General features: G+C 43.4%; 2 long non-coding RNA genes across 2 annotated transcripts; one reads left to right on the forward strand and one right to left on the reverse strand.

Moving 5' to 3' along the window:
• Positions 1 to 6,093: 6,093 nt before the first annotated feature.
• Positions 6,094 to 6,945, reverse strand: LOC119483352. The gene is made up of 2 exons (XR_005205656.1): positions 6,811 to 6,945; positions 6,094 to 6,770 (listed from the first exon to the last, which is right to left on the reverse strand). It is a non-coding gene; the product is annotated as an uncharacterized LOC119483352 (long non-coding RNA).
• A 501-nt stretch (positions 6,946 to 7,446) lies between these two features.
• On the forward strand, positions 7,447 to 11,952 carry LOC119483351. Its single transcript, XR_005205655.1, has 2 exons — positions 7,447 to 7,552; positions 7,595 to 11,952. It is a non-coding gene; the product is annotated as an uncharacterized LOC119483351 (long non-coding RNA).
• Positions 11,953 to 16,147: the final 4,195 nt, after the last annotated feature.

Consider the following 16,147-nt stretch of genomic DNA (forward strand, 5'->3'; position numbering starts at 1 on the left):
CTCACCTTCTCCACCGACGTTAGGCCCGCGGACAGCTCGGGGTTAACTCTCTAATTGGCAGAGACTGTGCTTTTCCCATGACCCCTCTACGCCCGTTATTAGCCCTATTCTTCTCCTGCACAGCTGAATTATCATATAGGCTGCACAAACATCACAATTAGTACAAGTTGACCAAAATAAATGGCCCAGCAGGCGAGCCAACCCTCCAATGAACTCTGACGCTGAGCGCAGAGATACAAACACAGACCGCTGATCTGAAACAGAGAGCAGAAGGAACCTGGAGGAGAGGACTTCATATCGTCACTAAAGAAGATGCAACTGCAGAAACGTCAACGACCAAACTGCACAATCACATGACTCCATATTATAACACAGAAAAGAAATAATAACAATAGAACATAAGATTGTATTGTAACGTCTACGTATTTACGGAAGTCTAAAGATGACAATAAAACTACAACATCCTGGTTGACAGAAAATATCTGTACCAATGTACCAGTAAATATAAGTCAACGTTTGGGTTAAAATAACTGCAGAAGTGGCGTTACTTAAGTACGGAAGTTACGTGACAAATAAGTCAACGTTTGGGTTAAAATAACTACAAAAGTGGCGTTACTTAAGTACGGAAGTAACGTGACAAATAAGTCAACGTTTGGGTTAAAATAACTACAGAAGTGGCGTTACTTAAGTATGGAAGTTACGTAACAAATAAATAAACGTTTGGGTCGCTAAAAAAGACGCAACTGCAGAGACGTCAACGGTCAAATTGCTCATCATGTCAGTTCACCAGTCCATTGGAGGACAGGTGCATCAGAACCCCGGGCGTCGGTCTCTGATGCCGAGGAGCGCCGACCAAGCGGCGCTACTTGATGAGTTGGGAGTGATAACAGACATTTAATGACCTGATAACAGTCTAACAGGCTGAGATCAGATCCAGGATCAGATCCTCCTTGTTTCCTTGAGTCCAGTCCAAAGAGACCAGTTGAGTCCAACGGGACATCTCGTTCCTCATGTCCCCCCCCCCCCCGTCCTACGGTTACTGGGAGGCATGCATAGCTAACGCCGGCTGGAGGCTTTTGTCCGTCCTCCAGACTCCCAGAGAGGACCCGATCACAGAGTCTTCTTTGGCTTCGTCCTCTCTCCATATTTGAAGGGGACAAAGCCGACAGGCATCATATGAAACGTATTCACAGTTAAAACTCATCTTAAAGTGTTTACGGGGTGAAAACAAAGAGCGCCGGTCACGCCGCTTTATGAGCCGATTCATCAGAGACGAGGACACGGTGACAGTTTGGTGAGACGGCCGACAAGGAGATGCTCTTAAAAAGCACTTCTTCCACCGTTACTCCCGGTCGGCCCTCGTCCGCACAACAAAAGGATGAAAAAGGTCCCCGGCGCCGAGCGCTCCCTTTTCACTCCACGCCGCTTGCCATTGTGTCGGCAAAATGAGCCAATTTCCATAAGCGATTGGGAGGACAATGAATTAAACAAGCGTGCATGCAGAGACACAATGAGGGAAGACAAAAGGACGGTCCTGGATGGTCTCGGTGTGGGCCGGCCTTGTGTTACAGTACAGCAGATTCTCATCTCCCACCATGGAGGACCAGGACCGGGACCGGGACCGGGACCAGGAGGGAGACCAGGTTCACATGAGACGGTGAGATGTCTCATATTTATATGGATGTAACAGTATTTACTGTAAGGTGCATCTAAAGAATGTAAAGTGAAGTTTAAATGAGCTTTTGCAAACAGAGATGTGAATGAGGAGCGTTTCCATCAGCTGGTCTGGAGAGAATCAACTCGTCTGCGGTGTAGTTTGGTCAGTAGGTGGCGCTGCAGGCTTCACCTGGCTGTAATCTACCTGTAAATTATCATAATTAGAATATGAATTCTTGAATTAAGACCAAAACCGTGTTTTGGGAGGTCACAGTGACGTTTGACGACCAACATCTAACCTGAATGTTCTCTGAGGTTAAAGTTATTAGGAACAGAAACAACGAGGTTAGGGTGAGGGAACTAGTTAGAGATGTTATGACCCGAGTCAGAGTTCCTACAGCTGCTGGAGGTCAGAGGTGAAACAACGACCCAGAGCATCTTTCTAGGTTTTAATCTGACTCCAACCGGTAACTGATGAAGCTGTGTGAGGACGCAGCAGCTCTGAACAGCTGTTAACCTGCTGCTGACGGCGAGCTCCAGCTGCTGGCGGCAAGCGAGCCGCAGCACATGACGGGGCGCTTCCCAGACTCCCTCACTGAGGAGAGTGTTGGCAGATGAACAAGCCACCGACGCCGCCGACGCCGCCGACACCACCGACACCACGGACACCACGGACACCGCCGGTTTCCCACATCCTCCTTAAGGCCGTGATGTCAGAGAGGAGGACGGCGACGGCGAGGAGGCGATCTGAGGACACTAACGAGCTCCTCTAACGAGAGGACGACATATTCAGACGCTCCCTCATTCATTAACTAACACACACACACACACACACGCACGCACGCACGCACACGCACACACACACACACAGACCATGGGGGGGGGGCGCAGGATGTCACGGCCCCCCCGCTGTGCTTCACACTGCAGCTCAGTGATGCTGTGAGATGGGACATCGCATGACTGGGAGCACAATAATGTGTGTGTGTGTGTGTGTGTGCATGTATTTCTTTTAATGTACTCTACACACACACACACACACACACACACACACACACACACACTGTGTGGAGTGGCGTCCTGCTGGGTTCCTATCAGCGTCAGCGGTGAATCGGAGCGCTCAAGCAGCAGTAAAAACCCCCAAAATCTCCCTCCGCTGACCCGGAGCGCACAATAAACTGCATCTAATTACCGGCGCATGCACACGCAGCGCTCGCAGTGCTCCCGGCGCGGTGCAGTATGGTGCAGCGCGGCGCAGCACGGTACACCCTGGCACCGGCCACGGATGTTCACACGGGCCAACTTCTTCCTACAGAAATAAGGTTTTCTGACAGCTTCAGCCTTAACGGGTGACGTGCAGCAGCACGCCGCCGGGCGCTCTGATGTCAGTCTGTGTGGACAGGAAGACAACTGCAACATGTTGGACTCTAGCGGCGGCGTCACACGTCCTCGCTGGACTGCTGCCATCAATTAAAGCACTATTCTGTAGTTCTATAATAACACGATAACGTGGGATCGGTCCAGAAACACCAGCAGCTGATGTCATCATTTTATCCTGTTGGACATTGGTGTGAAGATATCATAATTAGCAGATGAATTCTACGTGTTTAGTGAGGTCACAGTGACCTTGACCTTTGAACTCTGACCTTATCAGTTCATCCTTCAGTCCAAGTGGACGTTTGCGCCAAATCTGAAGGAATGCGCTCCTGAGATATCACAGAAACAAGATGGGCATGAGGTCACAGTGACCTTTGACCTTTGACCACCAAAATACGTACGGACACACAACCATAAGACATAATGCCTCCGACCACGGCTGGCGCTGGCGCTGAGGCGTTCAAAACAAAATGCAGAGCTCGGTAATATTCATAGAAATATCTCGGTGGGGGAAAAAACTTAAATATTTTTGGAGATTTAAGTTACAAATTTACGTGAAAAAACTGAATATTCTGTAAAATTAGTCACAAATTTACATGAAAGAAATTGAATATTCCACGATATTAAATTCATAAATTTACGAGAAAAATGTTCACAATTTTAGGAGAAAAAAGCTTGCTGTTATAAGCAACGTCTGCTTCGTTTAAACGTTCCTACATTGGTAGATCTCCCAGCAGCCCTTTCTGTTCCTGGTGGCGAGGACGCAGGGCCTCCACGCTTTGCCTCGCCGGCTGACAGTGAGCTGTTATTAATGACAGCCCCCCCCCCGCCCTGCCGAGACAAACAATGGCTGTTGTCGGGACGTTGGACGTTGCCGCTGACAGGTGCTGCAGGGCGGCGCTGCCTCGGCGGCCTCGCAGGTGTGGAGACGTCAGGGATGACAGAACACCTGCGACGTCCTTCCCTTCACGCTGCTGACTTCACTGTATCGCTTTTCATACGCCGCCATGATAAAAGATCCAGCGCCGCCACGCTCCACCTGTCCAGACTCAATACCTGGCTGCAGGATGAAGGATGACATGTTTCCACTTATTCTTCCAACACTGAACCGCAGACGACCACGACGACCACAGCGACCACGACCACAACGACATGTACTACTGCTGCTGCTGCTGCCCCTCAATAAACTAAGAATGGATATTAGTCATGTTTACTTCACAAAATTGAATATTCCATGATATTAAAGTAGTAAATTTATGAGAAATAAAATCTCAAATTTACGTGGAAAAAAAATAAAAAATTCCATGATAATAAAATAGTAAATTTACAAGAAAACATTTCACAAATTTACTTAAAATAAAAAATTTAATATTCGATAATAATAAAAAAATCACAAATTTACTTTAAAAATAACTTGAATATTCCATGATATTAAAGTAGTAAATTTACAAAAAAAAATTTATAAATTGAATTAAAATCTTTGAATATTCAATGATATTAATGGGGTAAATGTATGGGGAAAAAAGGAATATTCTGCTAAATTAAAGTAGTAAAATTACAAGAAAGAAATTTCACAAATTTAATTAAAAAAATAATATTCCATGATATTAAAGTGTTAAATTTAGGAGAAAAAAAAATCACAAATTTACTTTAAAAAAATTGATTATCCCGTGATATTAAAGTGGTAAATTTACAAGAAAAAATTTCAAAAATTTACTTCAAAATTTGAATATTCCATGATAATAAAGTGGTAAATTTATGAGAAAAAACAATTCACAAATTTCTTTAAAAAAAAATGATATCCCGTGATATTAAAGTGGTAAATTTAGACGAAAAAAAATGTAATATTCCATGATATTTTACAAATTGACTTACTTACTAATATTATTAAATGACTTTGAATTTACAGAAGTGTCCAGCGTGCAGCAGCATACAGCCGGGGGGGCGTTCCTCTGGCTGATAATGAAATAATTGGCTGCAGAAGGCGGGCGGGATACGAGGGGGGCGGGGGGGTGTTATCACCACACACCGAACACCGAACACAGTTAGTCTATTAAACCGTCGATGACGAGCGAATAATGAAGTGTTTTTGTTTCTCTAAACCTTTTCTAGTAAATATGTATGAAGTGACCTGGAAAACGCACAATGGCAACTTTTGCCTCTTAAGTCGTCAGCGGGAACAATGGAGCTATTCACTGATGATGTCATCATTGAGTTATCATCAACAACCTGCCGTGCTCATTACAAACACACACATGTATGTGCACACACACACACACACACACACACACGCTATTCTAATGGTTCCCAGCAGCCTGTATGGTCAGGAAGCCTGAGAGCTCAAATTCAATCTATAGATACAGACTCCTTCCTGCAGGAATTCATTATCAGTCGTAAACTGGTTGTTTATATATATATATATATATATATATATATATATATATATAGTTTGTCTAAAACAGAAACAGTGGGGAGAAGAGAATGTCGACGATTCTGAAGAAAAAACAAAACAGTGGTCTACTGGGTGAAAGTTATGTTACTTAAGTTAACAACGTAATGTAACAATGTAACAATGTAACTTAACAAAGTAACGTAACAAAGTAACGTAACAATGTAACGCAACAACACAACGCAACAACGTAACAATGCAACAACGTAACAATGCAACAACCTAACAATGCAACAACGTAACAATGCAACGTAACGTAACAACGTAACGCCACAATGCAACGCCACAACGCAACGCCACAACGCAACGCCACAACGCAACGCTACAACGTAACGCCACAACGTAACGCAACCATGTAACAACGTAACGCAACCATGTAACAACGTAACGTAACAGTGTAATGTAACAGTGTAAAAGAACAACATAACAGAACAACGTAACAGATCAACATAACGTCACAATGTAATGGAACAACTTAACTTAAGAATGTAACGGAACAACGGAACAGCACAACTGTAAAAACCGTAATAACAGAAACTCTGCTTTTTTATTAATTGCGACCGTTAAGTATTTGATGTTGGTGACACTGTAGCAAAAGAAGAAAAACATTCAGCCCTCTTTCCCATCTTTAATCTGGACCAGATTCCATCTGATTTTCACTAGGAAGACTTTTCATTGTTAGTTTTCCTTCCAACAGTTTTCCGATGAGCGGGTTGTGTAGCAACGCGCTGCCAAACAGCCATTAGCAGAGAGAAGATAGAACATGAGCTGAAACCAGCTGATGTTCCAGAACAATGGAAACCAACAAACACCACACTGAGTTAGCGTGTTGGCCAGAGAGCACAAGTGAATTGTGGGAAACTGGGCAGACAAAGTCTAATTCCAGCAAGTCGAGAGTCTGAATTATCATAATTGGAGGCCACAGCAGTGGATGGATGGGGGGGGGGGGGGGGGGGGGGGGAGGAATCTGGCAGCCAGTTCAAAATGTGATATTATGAACCACAAACAATAGAAGTATGATTATGCATGACTGACGAGCCAGGAGGAGACGAGGAAGAGTCCAAATCTGGCATCAGTTTCCTTTTCTTTGTTGTCTATTTTCTTTTTGAAGAAATGAGAGAAGACAGGCGAGTCCCCCCCCCCCAACCCCACTCCCCTTTATCTTAACCATGGACGGTCTTTCCAAGTTGCTAACCGTGAAACCGCGGCGTTTGAGCCGCCCCCAGAGGTTACGGAGGATATACTGAAGAGTGATTGCAAATTTGTCAATTTCTGGACAAAAAGACGTCCCCTCAGAGCGTCTCACTGTAACCGTGTCCTCGTCTCGGCACCACCGAGCGTCTCACTGTAACCGTGTCCTCGTCTCGGCACCACCGAGCGTCTCACTGTAACCGTGTCCTCGTCTCGGCACCACAGAGCGTCTCACTGTAACCGTGTCCTCGTCTCGGCACCACCGAGCGTCTCACTGTAACCGTGTCCTCGTCTCGGCACCACAGAGCGTCTCACTGTAACCGTGTCCTCGTCTCGGCACCACAACGCCAAACTGTGAAAGTCAGGAAGTGAACGGTGGGACGCCGCCGACCAAAACACATCTCTTCTGGTGGTTTTTAGGGGGGCAGGATCACACGAACACATGTTCAAGCTGGGAGGAAACCAAGGGATTTGAGGAACCATCTGTTAACCAAAGCCTTTGGGAAGCACACTAAGATGATCTGAGGATATTGTTCTCCCCAGGTGGGAACCGGAGGGGCTCCGCGGGGCCCCCGGCAGAAAAGGGAGGGAAACGGGCAGCTTAAGGAGCGCCGTAACCTCATCTTCATTCATAACGCTGCGGCGTCTTCAGGTTAGAGAGGAAAGGAAAAACAATATCACGTGTGTCTCTGAGCAGGCTCAACGATATGAACTCCATCAAAAGGGATTCATGTCGAGTTTCAGCACTGAACACCAGACAACTACGGAGCGCAACAAGGTAACAAGGTAACGTAACAAGGTAAGGTAGCAAGGTAACGCAAGAAGGTAACAAGGTTACGTTTCAAGGTAACATAAGGTAACGTAACAACGTAACGTAAAAACGTAACAACGTAACGCAACAAGGTAACAAGGTAACGTATCAAGGTAACAAGGTAACGCAACAAGGTAACATAATGTAACGTAACAAGGTAACGTAACAACGTAACAAGGTAACATAACAAGGTAACAAGGTAACATAACAAGGTTACATAACAAGGTAACGTAACAAGGTAACGTAACAAGGTAACAAGGTAACATAACAACTTTATAGAGATCTATGACAACGGTGACGTGGTCACAGACTTCTTCAACCTCTCTCCTCCTCCTCCTCCTCCTTTTCTTCAACCTCTCTCCTCCTCCTCCTCTTCTTCAACCTCTCTCCTCCTCCTCTACTTCCTTCTGTCCTCCTTTTCACTCCTCCTCTCTCCTCCTTCCACTTCCCTTCTCACCTCAACTTTACTTTACTTCACACCTTCCTCCCTCTTATCCTTTTATTCAACCTTGTCTCCTCTCCTCCTCCTCCTCCTCCTCCTCCTCCTCCTGTTGCCGGGGTAACGGAGCAGATTGCTGGATGCTTGTTGACCCGTCTCAGTGAGGATCCTGGTTCAGGATTGAGACTGTAAATCTGCATTAGAGGCTTTATTTGGGCGCGAGGCGTCTCGCTCTGCACGAAGGGTCTTTATCTCGCCGTGGCGAGGACGGGAGGACGGGACGACACCCCCCCCCCACACTTAAACCTACACAGAGTCACCAGCAGCTCCTCGTATACGTTACACAGCTGATCTCGGTTCAGTGTGATGCTTTAATTAAAAGTTAGTGAGGACCTTAATTGGATGTTAATTGGATAATTGGATGATGCCGTTAAGGATGTTCCAACTTTTGAGAAGAAAGTTTATTCTCACTTTAATCTCATAATTCAGATTTGTTTCTTAGAGAAATGACATTAATCTTATTAGTTATAGCCCAAAATTAAGGTTTTAATCCAACATTATGTGTGTAATCTTGATTTATAGTAAATTATTTTACTTTACACCAAAATTGGGACTTTAATATCATGATTTAAACCCTAAATTATAATTTTAATCTAAACATACAACTTTAATTGTATGATTTGAATGCCAGATTATGACTTAAATCCAAAATAATTCCTGTGATCTCAGTGTTTGAACTCAAAACACGACTTCAACTTAATATTATGATGTCTAAACCCCTAAATTGTGACTTAAATCCAAGACTTTATTTAAATCTTATAAATGAAACCTAATACTATAACTTTATTCCAAAAGCATGATCCTAATTGTATGGTTTAAACCCCCAAATGTCCTCCCATATCAGAGGTCTTTAAGAGGCTGGACGGGGATTTACTGCTGTCTGCATGCACTGTTTGTTTGTTTGTTTGCTCGTGCCGCTTGTTGTCATATGTGAGAGCGTAAGAGTCGCCGTATATACGGATAATCCTTCCTGCGGTTAATGCGCTGGCCCAGATTGCAGCACAGTCCGCCGCCTAATAGATCAGATCAGTTTCCCGGATGGTTGAAACCAGATGAGCTCAGAGGACATACTGAAGGTTCATTACTCTGTGTTCATAATGAAACTTACTGATACTTATAATACTTTACTGTTATCACATACTGTACTGAAGGGCTGAATGCTCGGTCTGTGGTGCAGCTTTCTGGAGAATCGATCATACAAACAACTTTATACACTCAACACTGCACTTCCTTAGGTCCTGAGCAATATACCTGCCGTGATATAGTTGCGTCACACACCCGAGTCGCAGCTACTTGCGGTCGGAAACACCGTTAAAATACACTCTGGTTCACGGGAAAAACAAACTCAGGTTGCAGCTGATTGCGGTCAGAAACTTCGGTGAAATACACCTAGAAACATTGTTGGAATACGCTTAGAAACATCGGTGAAATACACCTAGAAACATCGGTGAAATACACTTAGAAACATCGGTGGAATACGCTTAGAAACACCGGTGAAATACACTTAGAAAGATCTGTGAAATACACCTAGAAACGCTGGTGAAATACGCTTAAAATGCCGGTAAAATACAGTTAGAAACGCCGGTGAAATACACGTAGACACGTCTGTGAAACACACTTAGAAACACACTTAGAAACATCGGTGAAATAAACGTAGAAACAGCGGTGAAATACACTTAGAAACGCCGGTGAAATACACTTGGAAACATTGGTGAAATATACCCAGAAACATCGGTGAAATACACGTAGAAATACCGGTGAAATACACTTAGAAAGGCAGATGAAATACACTTAGAAATGCCGGTGAAATACACTTGGAAACATTGGTGAAATATACCTAGAAACTTCGGTGAAATACACATAGAAATACCGGTGAAATACACTTAGAAACGCAGATGAAATACACTTAGAAACGCCGGTGAAATACACTTGGAAACAATGGTGAAATACACTTAGAAAGGCAGATGAAATACACTTAGCAACGCCGGTGAAATACACTTGGAAACATTGGTGAAATATACCTAGAAACATCGGTGAAATACACGTAGAAATACCGGTGAAATACACTTAGATACTTCTAACACCACCACTGGGCCATTTCTACCACTCCAATGACTATTAGTACTACCACTAACCATATTAATTAATTACATACGTATCTATCTATTGTGTATTTTGGGGACATCAGTTGACCAAACTGTAGTATTGACTTTGAAGATACTAATCAACAGTACCATCGAGGTGGGACGGCGTTACTGCAGTCATATGGCTGCGGGACACCACCCACCCGGGGGGTTTAATTAAAGTGAGGCGGTCCTGCTGATCAAATCAGACGCTTCTTACCAGATTAATAGCTACAACATTAAGCCATTAAAATCTTATCACAGAGTAATCATCTATCAAGGAGTCTATCGAGGAATTCAGTCATTCATCAGGACCAGATAAGTCCTGATTAGCATTAGCAGTCCGTCCTGATGACAGTCTGCTCAGACCAAACCACATGGGAAAAACAACCTATTAAATATTAAATGGACTCTGATTATAACCCTTGATATATTTAACATGTTGTTTATGAATGTTGTCATTGTTATTAGAGATACTATGGTTATGTTTAGTGCATTAATTGACTGGACTACTGCAGGAAATGAACCTGGTTCCAATGCAACAAATGAATATTTGATGGCTGCAGGAATTTAACCTTTGGCGGTTGCAGGAGTTGAATCTTTAATTGTAGCACTGATTGAGCCCTGGACCACTGCAACAAATGAATATTTGACAGTTGCAGAAATGTTAAGGGATTGAAACTGTTATAAAAACACACCCTCAGTACGGCTGAATGGAAACAATCACATGGGGTCTGTGGTCATAATGAAACTTACTGATACTTACAATACTTTACTGTTATCGTATACTGTACTAACGGGCTGAATGCTCGGCCTGTGGTGTTGCTGCTTGCAGCTTTCTGGAGAATCGCTCATACAAACAACTTTATACACTCAACACTGCACTTCCTTAGGTCCTGAGCAATACACCTGCCATGATATAGTTGCGTCACACAACCAAGTTGCGGCTACTCACCCTCGGAAACATCGTTGAAATACACATTGGTTCACGAGGAAAAACACACTCAGGTTGCAGCTAATCGCGGTCAGAAACATCGGTGAAATACACATAGAAATGTTGGTGAAATACACTTAGAAACATCGGTTGAATACACTTAGAAACATTGGTGGAATACGCTTAGAAACATCGGTTAAATACACTTAGAAACACCAGTGAAATACATTTAGAAACATCGGTTAAATACACTTAGAAACATCGGTGGAATACGCTTAGAAACACCGGTGAAATACACTTAGAAACATCGGTGGAATACGCTTAGAAACGCCGGTGAAATACACTTAGAAACGCTGGTGAAATACACTCTGGTTCAAGGGAAAAAAACAACACACCCAGGTTGTGGTTACTCACGGGAGAAATACGGGAGAATTGTGACCCCGAGCAGAAATCGAGAGACGGCGATGAAAAACGTGAGTCTCCCGGGAAAAACGTGAGGGTTGGCGAGTATGAAAATACGTCCTCGTGACACGCAGAATGTCGGTGTAATGTCGTGGTATTTATACGCCTTCCTGTGAGATCGGGTTGGATCTCTCTACATTACTCTGAGACCTCAGTAATGTTTAGTTTTACAGTTTGTTGTCATTTTTTAGATGTGTCAGGTGACAGGAAGCGGCTGTTTTCAGTTTTTCCAACCAATAATCTGCAAGTCGACAATTACATCACTAGGAAATTGGATATTAAATTGGACCCAATCACACCTGCAGCATAGAGAGACTTTGAGATGGAAAAAGGAATCAAGAGATTAGTTTGATTTCCTTCTAGACTTCCAGATCTCTGAGCTCCTCCAGCACGGCGCTAACCTGAGAAAATAAACATTTGTGCTTCAGTGGAACTACGATGGAGCGTCTGGTCGTAGAGAAACCCTTCGTCTGACGGATGTGCTGTGTGTGTTATTGTAAAGGATTTAGAGGAAGAGGGGAGGTTGATGAAGAGTTAAGGAGGTCTTTGAAGACGTTTATGGACGCATCACTGATGTCTCTGAGCTCCCAGGAGAGGACGGACACCGAGGTCACGCTGTTTAACTCTGAAAAGAGCTTTTTAATTTAAGGCGTTTTATGAGAAACCCTTTAAACTTTGAAGTGAGTGTCTGCTTTAATACTTGTGGTGTTTAGAAGACATCTCCCTGTGGTCTGAGGTCTTGTTTAGCTCCATTAAGGGTTCTCTCTCTGTCAGGAGACACCAAATAAAAGATGAAATTATTGAAGACAGACACTGTCTGAAGTGGTTTTAAATCCCACGGCGTTTGCGGTTGCGTCTCGGCCACATGTGAAGCGTCGTGCCGACAGCTCGGCGTGTTTTCACACTGATCAAATTACAGGGTTGTTTGACATCCGCAGAGTCCTGATCTGCTCTTCACACACAGAGGGAATATTCCCTGAGAAAATCTTCAGCGATTCTTATATATATATGTTTGCAGTTATGAGCGGAGCGCTGGCTGACCCTGTGTCATGTTTCCTCCTCTGCTCATGTTCAAAAAGGCCTTGAGAAAGAAAGTTTGTCCTCAAACCAAACGCGGTGAAAAGGCAGGTATCTGGTGTCCTCACTTAAAAGGTGAAAATCAACCTCTGTGCCTTCAACAGAGCTCTCCATTGTGTGACGCTTTACAAAAGATAGAGTTTAAAGCAGCCAGTCCGGATCCGGTTACCGTGTATCTGCCGCGCCGCTGCCAACTTTTACATTGTGTTTCACGTCGGCGTTGAGAGCGAACAAAGCCGGCTACAGTTGAACTGTAGGTTAAGAAGAGAGCGGAAGAGATGTACAGTCAGATATTTTCCTTCAGCACTATGAAAGTAATCTCACATCAAACACACACAACAGTGACTGGAAGGTGTGTTCAGCGGCTCTGGCAGACACCCACCAGCCAAAAACTACTTAGTTAGCTTTAGGCAACAAAACTATTTAAAACAGATTTGCGTTAACGTGTTATTATCGCATTAACTTTGAGAGCTGTAATTTTGAGTTTTGGCATTGACACAAAATTGAAACCTTACTTTGAGAAAGTTCATGTTTTTCAAAGTACAGGCGGTGAAATACACTTAGAAATGCCGGTGAAATACTCTTAGAAACATCGGTGAAAAACACATAGAAACATTGTTGAAATACACGTAGAAACATCGGTGAAATACACTCAGAAACATTGGTGAAATACACGTAGAAATACCAGTGAAATACTCTTAGAAACATCGGTGAAATAAACGTAGAAATACCGGTGATATACTCTTAGAAACATCGGTGAAAAACACATAGAAACATTGTTGAAATACACTTAGAAACATCGGTGAAATACACTAAACACAGAGAAGGAACCGGGAGAGGGCGATGAATAATGTCTCCCGGGAAAATCGGGAGGGTTGGCGAGTATGAAAATACGTCCTGATGACTCGCAGAATGTCCGGGTAATGTCTTGGTACAAATTACAAATCAGGAACTCTGATCAATGAATAAGTAAACTAAAATAAAGAACATTCAAAGCACGCTGACGTTTGTTTTAGTCCGAAAAATGACCAACAATATATTGAAGTTCAACACCCTAACCCCTAAAACAGGAGCTCATTAACCGGATGACCTTGTGGTGACATTCAAAAATCAAAGAATGATTTTTAAATCTAAACTCTGAAGCCAGCGTGAACGAGAGGTTCTTGAAGTGATCGTGTGAGTAAAAGGAGTTGTTAAAGCAGCGTCTCATTGATTCTCTCAGTGTGTAAACGTACAGTAGAACATTTAGAGTCCTCTTCACTCTGCTGGGTTTCTCCTTTTAGCCCCAGTCTGTCCCTCCTGTCCCGTCTTGGACCTTAAAGTACTTCAGGTTAAAAGCCTTCATGAATAAATGGACCTTACTGTAATATCACTGGAGAGTTGTAGAGAAACGAGGCCACGGCTCCTCCTGAGCTTTCAACCTGTACTTACATCCAGCTAATCCTGCAATTCAGAGAGGTGTGGAGCTCATTATGGGCTGGATGTTTTTCATTTGACGACAGATTTCAGGACATAAAAAGCAGGTTAGCCGGACCAGCGCCGCCGCGGTGCTAATCAGCTTTATTTGTGCCACTAAAACCAATCTGAGGGGATCAGACGTGCCAGCTGTCTGCACTATACGGGATCATTATTATCACACTGTTTCATATCAGGAGCTGAGGTGAATCATTCCTAACCGGCGCCGCAGGGATCTCCCGCCACCGATTTGTCGTGGTGGAATTACCCGCCGACGCTGCAGGTGTAAAAACCACAGGTGAGTCATCAGATCACAGTAAAGGGGGACTCTGATGGAGCTTCCAGTAATCTGTTGGTGGATTTAACGATTCATTAGCTGATTAACGTAAGTCGGTTAACGGCGTGAATGAAAACAAAAGGGCGGCGTTCGGGGGAGTTGATCCTGATTCGTCAACGGTCGCTGGAGATGGAAGTTTGTGTTGGTTGGTTGAAAAGTCTAAGTATGCTTGGCTTATACCGACAAGTATGCAGAAAAGTATAAGTATGCTTGGCTTCTACTGACAAGTATGCAGAAAAGTCTAAGTATACTTGGCTTATACCGACAAGTATACAGAAAAGTATAAGTATACTTGGCTTCTACTGACAAGTATGCAGAAAAGTCTAAGTATACTTGGCTTCTACTGACAAGTATACAGAAAAGTCTAAGTATACTTGGCAAGTATACAGAAAAGTCTAAGTATATTTGGCAAGTATACAGAAAAGACCCACAATACTTGGCTTATACTGACAAGTATACAGAAGGGTCTAAGTATGCTTGGCTTATACTGAAAAGTATGCAGAAAAGTATAAGTATATTTGGTACTATAAGTTCACTTAACTTACAAGTGCACTTGCAGTAAAAACTATTAAACTAGTAGTTTACTAAGAGTATACTCTGAATGGGCTACAAGTATATACTTAAAAGTATACTTTTATGAACTAAAAAGTGGGACAATTTACTCCCAAGAAGTATTGAAGTAGTATTGGCCTCCGTATTTGGCAATATATTTAAAGTATACTTAATTTGAACATAAACTTGACTACTTTGTTGTAAGGGGCTCGCTCGCGTCACATTCACATTATCTATCAAGTCAAGTCTGACAGATGAAGAACTTTACTGCCCACTAAAGAAACCCTTAAAGTTAGACCTAAGCCTTAAAAGAGTGGCGTTATCCCTCAACTCCGTGAAATAAATGTCTTCTCAGACGGGCTGTTTGCAGCTGCTGCTACCGCGGCCGCAGGGTGCACCCATCCGCCTCCAAACGGCGGGAAAACAACGTCTAAATACCTCGAATGCTCTTTGATGTCACCCAAAGCCTCATGTTCTCTCCATGTCCAGACATGGCTTCACTCAGCGCGGCGGCGTACAACTGCACGCCAGCGACGTAAACACCCTCTCTGAGCATTCGCTAATGACTCCCATGCAGAGCTGCGGTGGCGAGGGGGGGGGGTTCAGGCAGAGTTCAAGCCACACGCTCGCCACATGTTGGCCCCACCTCCATTAAAACCGTCATCTAGGGTCCTGTTGGAGAGCTCAGAGACGGCGTGCTGGAGAAGACCCTCCAGTCAGGGACCACGTGTGTCCTGGACGGCCTCGGAGACGTCCTCCTCTCTCTGGACAGACTGAATAAAGAGTCTTTCTCCCTTTCAACCTTTATCTTATCCTTTACTAAGTCTCAAACACTAAAACCCTTAAACATGTGACGGACGGACACATGTAGAACGCAGCTAACGTCACGTCAGAACAACGTCAATCACAGCGTTTTATAGCAGAACAGTAATAACTAGTGTAAACCTAACTAAGTACTTTTGTTGTCTAAACCGAATTAACTTAGTAGATTTGTTAACTAAGTAGTTATGTTACCTAAACCTAACTAAGTAGTTATGTTACCTAAACCTAACTAAGTAGTTTTGTTACCTATACCTAACTAAGTAGTTTTGTTGTCTAAACCTAACTAAGTAGTTTTGTTAACTAAGTAGTTTTGTTGTCTAAACCTAACTAAGTAGTTTTGTTAACTAAGTAGTTTTGTTGTTGTTATATCAGAACAGTAATAACTGTAGTAAACCTAACTAAGTA

The sequence above is a fragment of the Sebastes umbrosus genome, chromosome 24 (assembly GCF_015220745.1).
Source record: "Sebastes umbrosus isolate fSebUmb1 chromosome 24, fSebUmb1.pri, whole genome shotgun sequence".
Classification (NCBI taxonomy): domain Eukaryota; kingdom Metazoa; phylum Chordata; class Actinopteri; order Perciformes; family Sebastidae; genus Sebastes; species Sebastes umbrosus.